The sequence below is a fragment of the Portunus trituberculatus genome, chromosome 24, assembly GCF_017591435.1.
Source record: "Portunus trituberculatus isolate SZX2019 chromosome 24, ASM1759143v1, whole genome shotgun sequence".
NCBI lineage: Eukaryota > Metazoa > Arthropoda > Malacostraca > Decapoda > Portunidae > Portunus > Portunus trituberculatus.
Window position 1 is genome coordinate 1,912,144 of NC_059278.1, and position 17,500 is coordinate 1,929,643.

Sequence of the window (17,500 nt, forward strand, 5' to 3'; positions counted from 1 at the left end):
ACCACCACCACTACAACTAATAATGGAACCAGGCGCTTCTCACATCACATCAGACATCGCCTCTTCGTTTTCCTTCGCTCCTGAGGTGACGCTGAGGGAGAGGCGGGACCGGGCCACCCTCCAGGAAGTGGCACGACACGAGGCCTATCGCAGTGCCATCTAGGAGTGCCATGTATCTCTCTAATGTGACGCTCTCTCTCATTCTTTCACTCCTTCATTATTTTCTTTCCTTTTGACGTAGAATCCGGATATTACGCCGAGAGAGAGAGAGAGAGAGAGAGAGAGAGAGAGAGAGAGAGAGAGAGAGAGAGAGAGAGAGAGAGAGAGACCTCATTTCATTCATGACTGTTTGGCTTGTATTGGCAAAGAAAGAGAAGCAGGAGGAGGAAGAGGAAGAGGAGGAGGAGGAGGAGGAGGAGGAGGAGGAGGAGGAGGAGGAGGAGAAAGAAGAGGAGGAGGACCAAGGGAAGAGATTATAAAGGCAGAGTGAAAGTAAAAAAAAGAGGGATATGAAAGCAGAGAGAGAGAGAGAGAGAGAGAGAGAGAGAGAGAGAGAGAGAGAGAGAGAGAGAGAGAGAGAGAGAGAGAGAGAGAGAGAGAGAGAGAGAGACAGGTGAATGACAAGATGAGGGTGAGGTTATTTCCAGCATGAAGCCTAAATGAAGCATATTGTGATTCATGACCCATTATTTCACACCATCAACCAGTCAAACCCTGAAGCCCTAAGCCTATAGCCCCTAGTCCCTTAAGTCCCCAGCCCCCAAATCACCAGTCACCAATCCCCTGTCCCTAGTCTACCCAGCGTCCATTTTCACCCAGTCCTTAGCCTCCAGTTACCAGTACTCAAGTGTCTTCCATTACCCAGCCCCTAAATCATCAGTCCCCAGTCACCAGGCCACACAGTTTCCAATCTACTCAGTCCACCCAGCCCCTCTTCCAGCTCTTTCAGCCCCCAGTCCTCCCAGCCTTCTTCCAGACCCTTCCCTAGTTCCCAGTACCCAAGTGTCTTCCATTAACCAGCCCCCAAATCATCAGTCCACATTCACCAGGCAACAGTTTTCAATCTACCTATTCCATCGAGCCCCACTTTCAGCCCCCAGCCCTCCAGTACTCATGTGTCTATTATCCAGCCCTGAATCCTCAGTCCCCAGTAATTAGAGTTTTCATTTTCAGCCCCCAGTCCTAAGAACCAGTGTCCTCCATTACCCAGTCCCTAATTCCCACAGTTTCCAATCTAACCAGTACATTCAGCCCCTTTCCAGCCCCCTTTCCGTCCCCCAACCCCCTGTATTCAAATCCTCACTCCCCAGTCTTTCAAGTTTTCAATCTACCCAGTCCACCCAGTCCCTTTCCAGCCCCCTCTTCCAGTCCTCTTTCAGCCCCCAGCCCCGTCCCAGCCAGCAGTGGAGCGTTAAAGTCGTATTCACAAGCCTTATTTCCTGCGCTCGACACTTACCAGCCCCGACTCCCGCTCAGGCTTTCCACGGGGCGTTAAAACAAGGCTAACTCACTCAGGACATCGCTCTCTCTCTCTCTCTCTCTCTCTCTCTCTCTCTCTCTCTCTCTCTCTCTCTCTCTCTCTCTTCCACAACCTCTAAAAAGCTTAGATTTTTTTTATCACCTAAGCATCCAGACCCACTCCAGACCCATTCCCTCTCACTCCCTCTCACTCCCTCTCACTCTCTCTTACTCTAAAACAGCCTTGACATCCCCTCTTGTTCCAGCCCCTTTCCTTACCTTACTTGACTTCCCTTCATCTCTCCTTTTGTCCTTGCTTCATGGCCTGAGCACTGGTGTGGATTGGAAGAAAGAAGAAGAAGAGGAAGAGGAAGAAGAGAAGTATTAACAAAGAAACCGAAGGAAGAATCTTACATAAAAAAGGATAGATAGGAAAAAAAAAAAAACTCACAGACTGTAGCACAAAAGATAAACACAAAACAGAAAAAAGAAAAAAAGGAAAAGAAAAAGATAGACAGCTGAATATTAGAGTAAATGAATGGAAAGTGTCTGGCCTTTAGATGAGAGGGAGGGAGAGCAGGAGAGAGGGAGAGATAGAGAAAGAGAGATGAGAGAGAGAGAGAGAGGTAGTGTGGGGGAGTCAGGCGCCACACGAGTTGGGGGACAGTGGCGCCGCGACAGACGGAAGGGGATGCGCGTCTGTCAGGGAAAGAGCTGTGAATGAGGGAAGAAGGTGTCGCGCGGTTGTGCCAGGCTACAGGGGAGGGGAAGGGTGTTGGCTCAGGATAAACTGCTGAGGGGAAGGGATGAGGGAAGGGAGAGCGCTGGGGAGATGCTGGGAGTGAGCTGATGTCTGAACAATGAAAGAGAGAGAAAGTCGGGGAGGAATACAAGGATAGGAAGAACACAGGGGAGACGCAGTGTGAGAATTGAAGAATTGTATACTGACAGAAAGAAAGAGTGAGAGAGAGGCTGGGAGAGATAAGAGAGACTTGGTGAGGTAAACTGAACCACTGACAGGGATGGGGAGAGGCTGGGAGAGGGAGGGAATTGGAGGAAGAGGGAGGGAGAGGGAGACAGGAGAGAGTTAGGCAAGAGAAGCAGACAGTGAGAGTTGGGTAGATCGAGTGGGAGGGTTAGGGAGATGAGGGCAGTGAGAGGGGAAAGAGAGAGAGGTAAAGAGGGGGAGGGGAGAGTAAGAGTATTGGAGAACACACGCAGGAGCAGAGAGAGGATTGGGGGAGGGGAGTAAGGGGAAAGAGTTAGCAAAGAGGAGAAGGAAGGAATGAGAGGCGAGTGATACTACAGTAAGAGTAAGAGGAAGGAAGGCTGTGTGAGAGTGGAAAGCGAAGCAAGAGGAAACGGCAAGATGGAAAGGAGAGAGAAATGGAAGATGAAGGTTAAGGAAGGATGGATAGGAATAATAGATAATGACGGTGCACGAATAGGCGGGAGGGAGGGAAGGGAAGGGAAGGGAAGGGAAGGGAAGGGAAGGAAGGGAAGAGAGAGAGAGAGAGAGAGAGAGAGAGAGAGAGAGAGAGAGAGAGAGAGAGAGAGAGAGAGAGAGAGAGAGAGAGAGAGAGAGAGAGAGAACAATGATACAAGATGATACAAATGAATAATAAAACTGAACAAAACGAACAAAAAATAATGAAAAAAAAAAATGAAAATGACGACACTAAATGAAATTCCAACGTAACCAAACTCCTATAAAAAAGATAACAACAAAACAACAACAACAAAAACAGAGACCAAATGAAACAAAGCACGTAGATAAAAAAAAAAAAAAAACAAGATAAAAGAAAAGAGAAAAAAAAAATTGGCAGTAGCGTTTACAGAGGCGTCAGGAGGACCGGCGAAAAATCAAATCAGGAGAGAAAAATCATTGAAACAAAACACTCAGTGGCGGGACCATCACCTCGGCGCAATGTGGGACGTGGCGGCGGCGGTGGCGGTAGTGGTGGTGGTGGTGGTGGTGGTGGTGGTGGAAAAGTTTGCTTCGATCGAGTTTAGAGTCCGTTTCATTTTTATCCACATTTACTGGTACTGGTGGTGGTGGTGGTGGTGGTGGTGGTGTGTTTGTTGTAGTAATAGTAGTAGAAGCTGTTGTTGATGTTGTTATAGTATTAGTTCTCTTATGTAAAAGGGCCTATGGCTTAGAAAAAGACTTACTGTAAGATATTTGTGTGAAAGTAATTCTAAAGTTACAAAGTGAGTAGTAGTAGTAGTAGTAGTAGTAGTAGTAGTAGTAGTAGTAGTAGTAGTAGTAGTAGTAGTAGTAGTAGTAGTAGTAGTGTAGTGTAGTAGTGTAGTAGTGTGTAGTATGTGTGTGTGTGTGTTATATTGCGCTTTCCAAAAACATGAAATGTAATTCTCAAAGCGCATATTATTGCAGAAAGAAATGAAAATAAATTTTAAAATAAGACAGTTGATAAACTAAGGTAAATCGAAAAAATAAAACCTAGAGGGAAAACTACGAACTATTAAAATTAAAGAACAGATAAAGGAAAATTAAAATTATAAAACCCCTATAAGACTAAAAACAATGTGTAAGATTTAGTAAAAATCAACTTGCATTAAAAAAACAAGGCATAAAAATCAGTCGTAGGCTGATCGAAAAGGAAAAGTTTTTAGGGCCTTTTAAACTCGGTCGTGCTCTCACAGTTTTTATTGTAGTAGGCAGGCTATTGAATAGTCTTGGGACCTGCAACAGCAAACGCCCTATCCCCATGCATGAAGCAGTATAAGGGACTTGAGGAGTCCCAAGTCAACTGTACGCAGTTGTCGGCATGGTACATAGGTGGACAAGAGCTCACTGATGTAAGATGGGGCTGCATTATTCAGGGCCTTGTAAACAATTAGAGCCACCTTATACTCCACGCGCTGCATTATAGGAAGCCAGTGAAGTCGTTTTCGAACGGGAGTAATATGGTCGTAGCGAGATGCGCCAGAAACAAACCTAGCTGCCGAATTTTGAATTTTTTGTAAGCAGTTGATATCTCTGGCAGTGGCACCATATAAAAGGCTATTACAATGGTCAAGTCTTGATACAACTACAGCTTGAACAATGGCCTTAGCAGCAAACTCATTTAGGCAGCCACGAATTTTGTAAAGATTATGTAGCTTCATATTCAACTCTTTTTTTTATGATAGCAATATAACTAGAAATTGTGACTTCCCGATTCAATTCGACTCCAAGGCTACGTACGGAGCTGCTCTCTGCCAACACACCACCCTGGAACCTCAGGTCCCGGCAAGTGAGACGACCTCGCTGGTTATCACTTCCCATAAACATAAGTTCGGTCTTGCCAATATTAAGTTGAAGTTTGTTGGCTTGCATCCACTCATTAATTTTCTCCAAACCAGTTTTTAGTAAGTTAAGTGCATCATCCTGCTCACTTGGTGGAAACGAAAGGGTCACCTGTAGGTCATCAGCATAGCAGATGTGACCGAGACCAGTAGACAAAATTACCTCTGCCAGAGGACGGGTAAAACAATAGGGGGCCAAGAACAAAACCCTGAGGCACACCATATAAAAGAGGGAATGGGACAGACTTAACATTGCCAGCACATACATACTGGTTACCAGTAGGACATCATTTATCAGGCGACAAAGAGCAACTTCAGTAGAGTAATTTGGACGATAGGCAGATTGGCGAGGGTCTGCAAGATCGTTAGCATAAATGTAGAACACATCTCAATAGCTGTAGTAGTAATACCATTAACACTACCAACCACAGCATCACCACATTCCCTTTTACCCCAAACACACCACATAAACAAACCACAACCTCCCATTACCAGAAGCACCACCACAAGCACCATTAAAACACCAACACACCCAACACACCCCAAACCACCACCATTACCCTGAAAACAAACCCTTGAACCTTTTTAAAACCCAAACGAGGAGGATCAAAGGCAACTGAACCTGTATATAGACCAGAACACGTATTCCCTTTCCACGTGGCAGGGATGAAGGGTAAATAGAAGTGCAGGGGGGATAGACAGCGGCTTTAACCCCTTCACTACCAGGACACATTTCTATATCTATTATGATTACTATTTGGTGATTTTTTCTACAGCTTCAGAAAATTATGTGTGATTAGAATAGTGAAGACTCTGGCCATTAATCTTCTGACCACCAGAGACTCTTCCTAATGTGAATTAAATCGTTTATTCACAGCAAAAATTCGACATAAAAATACGTTCCAGTACTGAAGGGGTTAAGTATAGTTGACGGGGATTGGAGGGAGGGATGTGGAAGGATATGGAAGGTTAGGGATGGAATGAAGGAGAGGGCAATGCAGTGAGGGAGTGGAGGGAGGCCAGAAGGGTGAGAGGGTAAGAGGGATCATGGTCGTGGGAGGGTATTAGAGGAGTGAAAGGCGATTCCGTGTGATGACAGTGGAGGTGTGTTTATACTTAATACCTTTTGATGCCTTACATTCCTTTACTGGTTCTTTATGTGTGGTATTGTGAAGTGTGTAGTATTATTTGTTTAACCACTTCAATACTGAGACGCATTTTTACCATGACTTTTTGAGGTACGACTAGACGATTTTATTTGCGTTAGGAAGGGTCTATGGAGGTCAGAAGATTGATGGTCAGAGTCTTGAGTATTTAAATCCTCACATAAGTTTCTGAAGCTGTAAAATCACCAAATACTAAGAAATGATATAAAAACGCATCGTGGTACTGAAGAGGTTGTTAAGCTTATCACCACAAAAAATAAATAAATAAAAAAATAAAATAGAATAAGAAAAAAAAATAAATAACACCTAATCACCTTCCAGTTAACCATAAACACGATCCAATTACACAATACAAATCACCAGGTGTCTTGTAACCAATCCCTCTTTGACGACAATAATAAAAAGCAGCAATTCTTAACTTGATCAAATCCTTTAATGGGAATCTGGAAACTAATGAAATCGATACCGTGGCACTGAGAGAGTTTCGCATCCTTGTCTGGCGTGATTGTGAAGGAAAGGCGGAGAAATGATGCAGTTTCCTTGTATTTTAATTAATTCTTGGCCATCCGATTGCCGCTTCAGTTCCGTTAAATACATCGTGATTAACCTGTTCAGTACTGGGACGCATTTTTTACCTTGAGTTTTGGGTGTGATTAGATTATTTCATTTACATTAGGAAGGGTCTATGGAGGTCAGAAGATTAATGGCTAGAGTCTTCACTATCTTAATCCTCACATACGTTTCTGAAGCTGTATGAAAACGCCAATCAGTAAGCAGAATGACTATCAAAACATGAGGTACTGAAGGGGTTAAGTCAATTCAGGGTTTCAACAAGGAAAACCAGACAAAGAAAAGGAAAAATAGATGTCAGGAAAAAAAGGGGAAGGAAAAGAAAAAGGAGCAATAAAATAAGATAAAAAGAGGAAAAAAGGGAAGATGATGAAAAGAGAATTGGAAAAGTAAAATAAGAGTTAATGATGAACCAATAACAAAGTGATAAAGAAGACAAAAAGATGAAACAAGAGAAGAAATGAAGGAAAAATAAGACAAAGAAAGGAAGACAAAAAGCTAAATCACTGTAATAAGAGACAACGATGACAAGATGATAGAAAAAAAGAAAACGAAGAAAACGGAAGACAAGAATGACAGAAGACAAACAAAAAAAGAGAAAGGAAAAAAAGAAACAAAACAAGAAGACAAAGAAAAACAAAATCACTGCAATAAGAGATAACAATGACACGAGGAAAAGAGAACGAAGAAAAGGAAGAAAAGAATAACAAACACGAAGAAAAAAAAAACGAAAAAAACAAAAACAAAAAGGATGAACACTGAAGCGAAAGAAAACAACAAACCCGGGACAGGAAGACAATGAAGACATGGAAGACAAGAGAGGCAGTCAAATACGAGAGAGAGAATAGAGAAAACAGAGACACAGACGCAATTTCAAACCAGCAAGGCAGACCCAATAACAGCGTCTCCACTATGCTGGCTTCGGGGGGGGAGGGGGTGGAAGGCATGGGAATCAGTGTCTAAGTGGAGGAAAATCAGTAGGAGGAGGAGGAGGAGGAGGAAGAGGAAGAGGAAGAGGAAGAGGAAGAGGAAGAGGAAGAGGAAGAGGAGGAGGAGGAGGAGGAGGAGGAGGAGGAGGAGGAGGAGGAGGAGAAGAAGAAGAAGAAGAAGAAGAAGAAGAAGAAGAAGAAGAAGAAGAAGAAGAAGAAGAAGAAGAAGAAGAAGAAGAAGAAGAAGAAGAAGAAGAAGAAGAGGAGGAGGAGGAGGAGGAGGAGGAGGAGGAGGAGGAGGAGGAAAAGAGAAAAAAAGGGAAAAGAAATAGCAAGAAACCTCATCAGTATTAGTAATTCATATTTCTTCTCTCTCTCTCTCTCTCTCTCTCTCTCTCTCTCTCTCTCTCTCTCTCTCTCTCTTTCCTTTAATCAAAAACTTTCGCGATCGCTTCTCGTGGAAAAAAAAAAAGAGAGGAAAAGAAAAGGATAGAAAAAGTTAAACAGTAATACAAAGAGATTCCAAGGATGACATGATTAAAACGAACATGTGAAGGAAAAGTGTAATATTACGAAGAAAAGAAAATATTTACACAGAAAAGACCAAATGAATCAAAACTCTCTCTCTCTCTCTCTCTCTCTCTCTCTCTGTTTCTTGTCTGTCTGCCTGTCAAAGATTTATTTCCTTTTCTTCCAATGCTTATTTTTATTTTTTATTCTTATTTTTTTTCTCGTGTTTTTTTCTTCATCTTCTTTGTTTTTTCCAATGCTTATTTTTTTTCTTTCTTTTCTCCCGTTTTTTTCTTCATTTTCTTTGTCTTCTCCAATGTTTATTTTTATTTTTTTTTTTTTAGTTTTCTCCTATTTTTTCTTCATCTTCCTTGTCTTCTTCCAATACTTATTCTTATTTATTTTTCTTTTTTTTTCTCGTGTTTTTTTTTCTTCATCTTCTTTGTCTTCTCCCAATACTGTGCTTTTAATCTTCTCTTGCTTCTCTTTGCCTTCTTTGTCCTCGCGTTGTTTCTCCTTGTGTGTTCTAGACTCGTTGTTCTGGTGTTCTGTTTCTTTATCTTCTTATTTCTCGTTTTCTTTTCATTTATTTATTTCAGATATTTTTTTTGTCTTCTTTTCTAGATTTGTAGTTCTGGTGTTTTGTATCTTTATCTTCTGTCTTATTTTCTTTTGATTTCTTTAATTCAGGTTATTTTTTTCCTCATTCTTTTCCTGTTAGAGTCATCGTTAACTATTTTTCATTCCTTCTGTTTTTTTTCCATTTCCTATGTTTTTCTTATTTTTTTTAGTGTTTTTTTTATTTTCTTTCTTCTGGTCTACACTAAAAAACGCATAAAAAGAAAAAAAAGACAAGCTATCAACTATTATTATTACTATTATTAATCTATTCTTCCATTTCTTCTATTCTCTTTGTTCTTTAGTGTGTTTTTTTTTATTTTTCTTCTTCTGGTCTATGCTAAAAAAAAAGGACATAAACTATCAGCTATTATTATTACTATATCGACTATTACTATTACTATTATTAATCTATTCTTCTAATTCTTCCATTCTTTTTGTTCTTTAGTGTGTTTTATCTATTTTCTGTCTTCTAAACTACATCAAGAAACGCCTTAAAAAAAAAAAAGAAGACAAACTATTAACCATTATTTAACTATTTTTCCCATTTTTTCAGTTTTTGTCCTGTTCTTCTGTGTTTTGTTTTCTATTAACCATTATTTAACTATTTTCCCCATTTCTTCTGTTTTTGTCCTATTTTTCTGGGTTATATTATCTATTAACCATTATTTAACTATTCTTCCCCATTTCTTCTGTTTTATGTGCTGTTCTTCTATTTTGTTTTCTATTAACCATTATCTAACAATTTTTTCCCATTTTTTTGTTTTTTGTCCTGGTCTTCTGTGTTTTGTTTTTTATTAACCATTATTTAACTATTTATCCCCATTTCTTGTTTTTTTTTCTGTTCTGTTTTTTTCTATTAACCATTATTTAACTATTTTTTCCCATTTTTTGTTTTTTTTGTCCTGGTCTTTTTTTTTTATTAACTATTATTTAACTATTTTCCCCATTTCTTATGTTTTTTGTCCTGTTTTTCTGTGTTTTATTTTCTATTAACCATTATTTAACTAATTTTCCCCATTTATTCTGTTCTTTGTCCTGTTCTTTTGTGTTTTGTTTTCTATTTTATTCTGAGCAACATCAAGAATCGCCTCGTGTAAAACTTTAAAGGTATAAACTACTTAGTACAATTCAAATGCTATACTTTTTTCATTTTTCTGTTCTTTGTTCATTGACTTGCGTTTTCCATTTTACTTTCTGGACAACACCAAAAAACGTCTAAAAAAAAAAAGAGAGAGAAAAAGACAGACTATTAATCATTATTCAAATTTCAAATGTTCTATTTTTCCAATTTTTCTGTTCTCTGTCCTTTGACTTGCGTTTTTCTATTTTTCTGTCTCCCATCTTTTTTTTTTTCGTCTACACAGCACCAAGAAACGTCTAAAAAAAAAAAAAAAACCCCAGACATTATTAACTGTTATTCAAATGCTATACTTTTTCCATTTTTTTTTTCTGTTCTTTGTTCATTGACTTGCCTTTTCAGTTTTTCTGTCTTCTTTTTTTTCTGGACAAAATAAAAAAAACGCCTAAAAAAAAGAAAGAAAAGATAGACAGACGATTAACTCTTATTCAAATGCTGTACTTTTTTCAATTTCTTCTATTCTTATTAATTTTGTTCTTTGACTTGCATTTTCTATTTTTCTGTCTTCCATCTTTTTTTTCTGGACAGCATCAAAAAACGCCTAAAAAAAAAAACATAGACTATTAACTACTATTCAAATATTCTACTTTTTTTTTCCAGTTTCTTCTATTCTTCTTTCTTCTTTGACTTGCCTTTTTCTATCTTCTTTCTCCTATCTTCCTCTTTTTTTTTTTCTGGCAGCACCAAGAAACGCCAAAAAAGAAACAACGATATGAGCTACTAATTACTACTCACTCAATCTTTTATTTCAAATTACTTCTGTTTATTGTTCTTTAATTTGCCATTTTTACCTTTTTTCCTTCTATCTTTTTTTCTGAACACCAAGAAACGTCCAAAAAAGAAACAACGATATATTAATTACTACACAAATATTCTACTTTTTTTTCAAATTTCATCTGTTCTTTGTTCTTTAATTTGCCATTTTTTATCTTCTTTTTCCTATCTTTTTTTCTGGACAACACCAAGAAACGTCCCCCCCCAAAAAAAAAACTATTAACTATTATTCAAATACTGTACTGTGTCCAAATATTTCTGATTTTCTTTGTTCTTTGACCTACCTTTTTTCCAATTTTTTTTTTCAGGACAGCACAAACAAAAAGCCCCCTAAACCGATCCTGACCCCACCAAAAAAAAAAAAAAAACACAATTAATTATTATTCAAACACTCTACTTTATCCAAATATTTATGGTTTTCTTTGTTCTTTGACTTCCTATTTTTCCTATCATTTTTTTTTCAGGACAGCACCAAGAAAACGCATCATAAAAACAAGGACATCAACACAATGGATAAAGCAGGAGGTTCGAATACACCACTGCCCCAAAAGGAGGCCAATTAATGAAGGCATAACAACTGGCGCAACTCTGTATCGCATTCCCTTTAATAATACACAAAGGAATACAAACCAAGTGGCTGCGGGAATAAAAAATAAATGAAAAAAAAAAAACGAGAAACGAGAAATCCGAAACTGCAAATTAATTAGTCTGACGAGAAAAGTTACGGAGTGAAAATAAATCCGGTTCATAATGATCGCTTGGTAAAAAAAAAAAAAAGAAGGGAAAAAAAAGAAGAGGAAGAGGAGGAGGAGGAGGAGGAGAGGAGGACGGGAGAGTGGTGGGAAATCTTACATGACGTCATTTTCTATCGTGACGCCACACAATGGATGACAATTTAACCCTTTCAGTGCTGGGCCGCATTTTTACCGTGAGTTTTAGGTGTGATTAGACGGTTTTATTGACACTAGCAAGGGTCTATGGAAGTCAGAAGGTTAATGGTCCAGAGTCTTCACTATTTTAATCCTCACGTGAGTTTCTGAAGCTGTATACAATCACCAAATACCAAGCAGAATGGTAGTGAAGAGGTTCAATACACAAGACGATTTTGAATAGTTCTAGTTCACATGCTTTAAGTTTTCTATCATAAGTGAAAACGGGATATAGAAAACGCACTGTCAGATCTCGCACATACACTCCCAGTCAACACCACGTCCTCGTAAAAGAAAACGAAAGCAGCAACACAAACAAAGAACGAGAGAGAAAACGGAGGGAAGCGGTGCGCAGGGTGTCAAAAAGAAAATGCAACGCGTGAAACAAAAGAACACAACAGAAAATGGGGTGCGGTTGCATGGAGGGTGTGAAAGAAAATGAACAGCGGCTGCCATAAAGAGTGGGATGCGCGGGTCACCACAAAGCATTCACAAACCGGTGTCCATTTCCTCGCATGATAAAAAGAGGGTATAGATTTTCTCTCACCAATGTTCCTCCATTCATTTCCTTTTGCTTCTACACCTCTCACCACCTCCTCACCACCACCACCACCAGTCCTCTTCTTCCTCCTCCTGCAGTTATTCCTTGTGTCGTACCTCTTTCTCCTCCACCTCCTCTTCCTCCTCCTCCTCCTTCTTCTCCACCTGAGTTATGCCAGCCCATAAATTCACCGTTTTAAGCCAGGGACTGAAACTTGTCAAATAATATTAATCATGGAAGCTACTGCAGGAAGAGGAGGACGAGGACGAGGACGAGAACCAAGAGGAGGACCATGAGGAGGAAAAGGAAGAGGGAGCGTGGAGGGAGGAGGAAAAGGGGGGACACGGTGACGAAGATGAGAGAGAAACGAGGAAGAAGTCGATGAAGGAAGCCCTGCAACGAGGAAAAAGAAAGAAGGCACTCTGTGAAAAGGAGGAGGAGGAGGAGGAGGAGGAGGAGGAGGAGGAGGAGGAGGAGGAGGAGGAGGAGGAGGAGGAGGAGGAGAACGGCCACTCCACAATAAAGTTGGGAGCACCTTAGTCTCCAGGCCATGAGAAACCACACTTCCAAAAACGCATAAAAACCTCACTACTTTTTTTATATTCCACTAATTACTCAGCCTCCCCCCCACCCCGACCTCCCCTAGCCCGCCCTTCCTCAAGCAACCCACCACCACCACCACCACCACCACCACTGCTCTCACTACTAACTCCTCCCTTCAAGAATTTTCCCTTTTCCCTCGTCTTTTCCCCTCAAACCCTCGCCCTTCCCAATTCCCTTTCACTCTTTTCACCTTTCTTTTTCTCAGCCCTCACTCTCACTCTCTCTCTCTCTCCGTGACATCCAGAGCTTCCTTTCTCTCCCATTTTCCCCCTCTTCTCTTCCTCCAGTTTCTCCTCCTCTTTCCTTCCCTCCGTTTCCCCTCAGCCTCCCACACTGCGTTTCCTTGCCTCGCTTTCCGTCGTGCCCACCAAAAGCAAACGAAACTCAGCGGTGACCAAGTTTATTACATCCCCGCCGCTGGTTGTCTTTATTGCGTCTTTAATTGACTAGTGATTCCGGAATTTGTTTTACCGTGTACCATTTACGGCGGGATTTCTGTGTGTGTGTGTGTGTGTGTGTGTGTGTGTGTGTGTGTGTGTGTGTGTGTGTGTGTGTGTGTGTGTGTGTGTGTGTGTGTGTGTGTGTGTGTGTGTGTGTGTGTGTGTTCTTTATTGCTAATGTATTTTTCGAGTCGATTTTAAAGTTCAATTATACTCCTTCAGTCTGGTCTCAAGAATGAAAAAAATACAATCAAACTCAACTCAGTCCATCTAAATTCCTTGCCAAAACACGCAGGCACACTCACAGCACTCCAGAGACGCACCAACACTTACAGCAACACCCGCAACACCCGAGGACTTCACTGATGACCCCGGAAAGCAATTTGGGTCAACACCATCACCCCGCCAGACGAGGCAGAAGGGGTCGACTAGCACCTCCCTCTAGCGGTCAAACTGCGCACACAGAGTCCACGGGAAAAGGACAGAGCCAACGAGGACACAAATAATGCCACGTCCTCGCCCCTTGAAGCAGGAAGTGGACGAGAAGAGTGAAAGGGGAGAGAGGAGTTAAAGGGAAGGGAAAGGGAAACAGAGAGTGGGGGAATGGCGTGGATAGGAGGAGTGTACTGGCTTGGTAGAGATCCAAATTGACCTGCCCTAACCAAACATTTATTCCTTTCCTCCTGCCTCCTATTTCTGCCCGGCATTTCCACCTCCGCCCCCCGCCGAGGCAGCGTTTGGTTCTCACACTCACTCGCTGGAAAATTAATTCTTATCGTCTGCGTTCCTTGCCGTGTATTCTTGCCCTGTGTGGCGTGTAGCTCTTGGTGTGTGGCTCTTGGTGTGTGGCTCTTGTTGTGTGGCTCTTGGCTCTTGTTGTGTGGCTCTTGGCGTGTGGCTCTTGTTGTGTGGCTCTTTGTGTGGCTCTTGTGTGTGGCTCTTGGTGTGTGGCTCTTGGTGTGTGGCTCTTGGGGTGTGGCTCTTGGTGTGTGGCTAGCGGTGGCTCTCAATGGGTAATGCAAGGATGCCAACTCCACTCCTCCATGATCCCCTCCTGCAGTCCCCGCACCACCCCACTCTCCCCCATACGCATTATAACCACATGAGCTTAAAGGCAACCACCAAAGATCCACACGCCTGGTTCTCTATCCACCCACACAGATGCACACCAGTGTTCAGAGATCATGCCTTCCAAGAGTAAGTTAGAAGCTTCCTATACACACACTCACCCATCCATAGTCATCACTGCCTCCGCACACAGGTACACAGTAAACTAACCTTCTTCAGTGATACACGACAACTTCACACACACACACACACACACACACACACACACACACACACACACACACACACACACACACACACAGACACGAACACGAGCACTCACACACAACGTACGTACAGCGAGTGGGTAAAACACACACACACACACACACACACACACACACACACACACACACACACACACACACACACACACACACACACACACACTCCAACACAACTGTAACGTAATTTACACTCGAGTTACACCACAACCTGACTTACGCCGACTTGCCATTGCATTAAGACAAAACACACACACACACAGTTCACGCCACCACAACTTTAACTTCCGCGGGGCAATGCATCGCCCAGAACGCCACCCACGAAATAAGCAACTCTCCTTCAGAAGCACCGAAGCCGAGGCCACGTTTTTGATATTGCCAATCAATGCTGGAGTGCCGCTGCGGGAGAGGAGTGTCCTTTGGTTAAGTGTCCTGGCGTGCCGCGGGTGCCTCTGGGTGCTTTGTGTGTGCCCTCCAATGTTCCCAGCTTCTCCTCGATGGCACTTGGCCCCCGCTGGTATGGGAAAGTAAATAACGAAAGAGATAAGGGAGGAGAGCAGGACCAGGAGGAGGAGGAGGAGGAGGAGGAGGAGGAGGAGGAGGAGGAGGAGGAGGAAAGGAGGAGGAGGAGAAGCGGGACGACATGGCGGCTATTTAATGCGATACCACGCAAGAAATAAAGATAAAAAAAAACACCATAACACAAATCAAGCCATGAACAAAAGAGAAAAGATAAATTAATAGAAAAAAAATATCAGCAAACTAGAAAACGAAAAAAAAAAAAAATGAAAAGAACAAACACACACACACACAAAACACCCAAGAACTTCTAATTAAAAAGACACAAAACCAACCCCACTCTATCCCACACACACATACGCACACACACACACACACACACACACACACACACACACACACACACACACACACACACACACACACCAAGAACCCTCCCCCCCAAAAAAAAAAAATAAATAAACAAATAAAAAACGCAAAAGAAGAAAAAGGAAGAAAGAAAGGAGGGCAAATAAAAAAAAAGCCCATGATAAAGCAGACAAGAGAAGGAACACTACCCTAGAGACACTTACACGTGAACAGAGATACATAAGTTGCGGTGTTGGGGAGCAGGAGCAGCGGGGCCTAAGTAGCAGACGGAAGGAGGAGGCGAGGACAGAGGCAGACAGGCGGAAGCTCAGAGAGAGGTCAGGTGGGATTATTGAGAAGTAGGAGAGGAGGCTTGCGGCTAAGGGCAGGTGAGGGAACGAGGAACAGGAGGAGGAGGAGGAGGAGGAGGAGGAGGAGGAGGAAGAGGAGTTAGAGCAAAGGAGAGGAGTAGAGGCAAAAAATCGAGCTTCCGAGACACTGATGAGGGTGAGGAAAAAGAGAAAAAAAGAATAAAAAGAAGAGAAACGAAGAGAAGGATCTAAGGATGAAGAGTGTTAGAGGACGAGGAGGAATGAGACGTAAGAGAGGAGAGGATCTGAGAAAAAGAATGTGTGAACAAGAAGAAAATGAAAGGGATGTAGAATTCTGGAAGGAGGTGGAGAGATCAAAAGTAGCAGCAATAGTCGTGCCAGGAAAGAAAAAAAAAAAAAAAAAAGAAAGGAAGGAAAAAAGGAAAATGAGATGAGTTTTGGCGTTTCTTGTGTTGAAATAGACGAAGCAGGAGGAGGAAGAGGAACAGCCACAGGAGTAAAAAAGTAAGAGGAACAGGAATAAGAGTAAGAATAACGGCGAGAAAAATAGGAGCATCGTATGTTGGTGAATAGGAATAAGAATAGGAGATAAAAGAAGGTCAAAAGAAACGAAAAAAATGAAAAGAAAAAAAGGAAGATTAAAAAAAACAAAATTAATGAGAGGAAGCGGGGAAGGAGGTGGTGAAAAAACGTAGAAAAAAGAAAAAAAAAAGTAAAGAAAAAAAGTAGAAAAGACTAAAAAGGAAAATAAGTAAACAAAAAAAAAAAAAGAAGAGGAGGCTAAGAAGGGGAAGAAGAGGACGTGGAGGAGGAGAAAAGGAAGAAGGAGACATGAAGAAGCAAGAGGAGGCCAAAAAGTAGCGTGGTTCTTGAGTTAGTGTAATTGGCTGGTGTTTGGAGTGGCATTCCTTGGACCACCGCGGCGCTGCTCTCACCTTGCACACCCTAATGAACTACCACCACCACCAACACCACCTCCACCACCACCACCACCACCACCACCACCAAGCCTATCCTAACCTAACTTATATATACTAACTAAATTAACACAGTAAACATCCTCATCCACACCAAGGAAACTGTAAAGTCACCACCAAGATATCCTAATTCAAGTTTCAAGAACATCTTAATGAACAGATCCGAGCACCACCACCACCACCACCACCACCACCACCACGCCTTATCTAACCTAACTTACAAACACAAACTAAATTCACACAATACACAGCCTTATACACACCAAAAACACTCTAAAATAACCATATCCTAACCCAACTTTCAACAACAACCTAAACTAATGTAGTGAACAAATCCACGCTCCACCACCACCACCACCACCACCACATCTGATCTAACTTACCTTACATGCACTAACTAAATCAACACAATAAACAAACTTATACACACCAAAAACACTAAAATAATTACATCCAGATTCAACTTTTAAACTACTGAAGGCACAAATGTGTTCCACCACCATCACCACCACACTTCACCTAACCTAACTTACACATATACTAAATTAACACAATAGAACGTCTTATACACTCCAAAAACACTCTAAAATAAACATCTAGACATACAAATCCAACTTTCAGCAACCTAACTTAATGTAATGAATAGATCCGTGCTTCACCACTACCACCACCACCACCACCACCACCACCTCCACGCATACAGTCTCTGCAATCACCAAATGACTTAGAGTGGCTCAGATCTCCAGGTATTCAAGTCCTCAGGTGTTCACTCAATCCAAGCTTCTCAGTAACTCACCATGAATGCACTCACATATCTCCTTTTTCCTCGTCTTTTCTTCTCCTTTTCTTCTCTTTCATTCACTTTCCTAACCCGCTTATTCCTTTTCCCCTTTCCTACAAATGTTTTCTGCACGATTTTCATTTTTCCCGGTATTCATTTCCCTGAGTGTAATTAAATCCTTCACTATTTTTTTTTCTCATCTGTTTAAAGGCACCGCTCATTAT

General features: G+C 41.6%; 1 protein-coding gene across 1 annotated transcript in view; it reads right to left on the minus strand.

The window, feature by feature from the left end:
- The window catches only part of LOC123508110 (microtubule-associated protein futsch-like), a 243,258-nt gene that overhangs the window by 184,742 nt on the left and 41,016 nt on the right, over window positions 1–17,500 (minus strand). The window lies entirely within an intron of this gene.